General features: G+C 35.3%; 1 protein-coding gene across 9 annotated transcripts in view; it reads left to right on the top strand.

Moving 5' to 3' along the window:
* Nucleotides 1–1,835, top strand: part of LOC106467274 (4-hydroxyphenylpyruvate dioxygenase-like protein) — a 56,603-nt gene that overhangs the window by 21,221 nt on the left and 33,547 nt on the right. The window lies entirely within an intron of this gene.

Raw genomic sequence — 1,835 nt, forward strand, 5'->3', positions numbered from 1 at the left:
GTGGGCTATCTGTGCTCTGCCCACCACGGGTATCGAAACCCGGATTCTAGCGTTGTAAGTCCGCAGACATACCGCTGTGAATAGTGTTTGAGGCTGTTTCCATTGTAGGCTTGTTTTCTGTATCTGTGAAATAAAGATACAGGTGGTTTTGGTATACCAGGTGGTTTGATTAGTTGTGTTCAGTGGTTATTTTCAGTTGTGCTTGTTTGTTTGACTGAGATATTTGCATACGCACGCTTGGTGTTGCTGGTGCACAAAAATATAACTAATGAAAAAGAAACAAACAAGTATAATAAAATAGTTTTAACTTTATACAGACAAATAGGAATCGATATATACGTAACCTACCTAGCTATAGTAACATAGGAAGTGTTAATATTACAAAAAGTATTGAAACAAGAAAGTCAAAACTACAAAAACGGAGTTATTTATCATTTAACATTTTTAAAAATTCCGTATCAAGCATCATTACATGTAATTATTATTACATCATAATTGCTTAAACTAATATCACGTGACGGTAAACGCTCTTTGATTAGGAGAATTCCATAAAATTTATCAAATTCGTGCTTATAAGTTCGCATTTAATAATGAATAATAACCGTCCACCGGTATGATTCTTTTGAAAACTTGAGCTAGAAACTGCTAATCTAGTTTGCTTGGCCTAACCAATACTTATATCTGCACGTACTTTCACCCTAGAGTTTTGTTGTTCTAAATCAGCCGTCCTTAATCCGAATGACAAAAAACTAAAAACCGTTCACTATGAATCTTAGATGAAGCTGTAATAAAATGTTTAGACCAATAGCTCACGTGACATTTTGCGTAGATGTGCGCAAAATTCTGGTTAAATTTGAACTATTTTTGTTCAATAACTTTGCATATGTGACTTATATTTATACCAAATTAGGTACCTAATTGTAGATCGAAAAAAATCTATCAGTGTACCAAATAAGAAAAAAAATCCACAAAAGTTAAATATGTTTTTCTATCAAATAAATTTCTGTACTTTCGGTGCGAAAAAATATAAATAGGAAAAATTTCAATCAATATTGGAGATTTTATATCTCGTGTATTTCTTAATGGATTTCCTTGAAATGTGGTATGTGAAGTAAGGATCCAGTAGAGAAGATCCACATTCCTGGAGCAGGCTGTTTAGATCAGCTGCCTTTGTTCGTTTGATTAAGACACCGCCCTTAGCTAGACTCGCGGGGCCCACATCGTATTTTGGTAGTAAACTCGTTGTGCTACTTCAGTAGTGAGATCAAAATACCACCAGATATGATTCATTATTCCAAATGTAACATTGTTTCGTGTCTTCCACTCCTAGCAACAGGATGACCTGTCGTTTCAACTCTGTGCTAATCAATCAGCCTAATTCCATTTAATTACGAACAGTGGCCCCAGCACCGTTTCCACTATCCAAGTGTATCCAAGACCATTTTATGCACGTACACAAAATATTTTGTCCATAAGTTGTACGATTTACCCCACGGACTCTTTCAAATGACTTTAACCACCATGTGTAAATTATTTCCTTAAGACAGAAAAACAATGGGATTGCAAAGTCCTTATCGGGTATTAAAAATGGGAGATTTTTACAATATAGTTATGTTTTTGAAGTTACGAAACGCAAACTCACGGAATTAAACATAACTTGTTGAATTTACGGATAGGCCAACTCGTACCGTCTAACATTAACACGTGTGAGCGTTTTCGCGACCTTACGTTTCAAAAATAAAGTTAAATACTTATCTAAGCCAAACTTGCAAAATAACATTTATAACACGCAATTTTTGGCCCGGCATGGCACTCGACTCGCAATCTAAGGGTCG

Source organism: Limulus polyphemus, unplaced genomic scaffold (genome assembly GCF_000517525.1).
Source record: "Limulus polyphemus unplaced genomic scaffold, Limulus_polyphemus-2.1.2 Scaffold2550, whole genome shotgun sequence".
Taxonomy (NCBI): domain Eukaryota; kingdom Metazoa; phylum Arthropoda; class Merostomata; order Xiphosura; family Limulidae; genus Limulus; species Limulus polyphemus.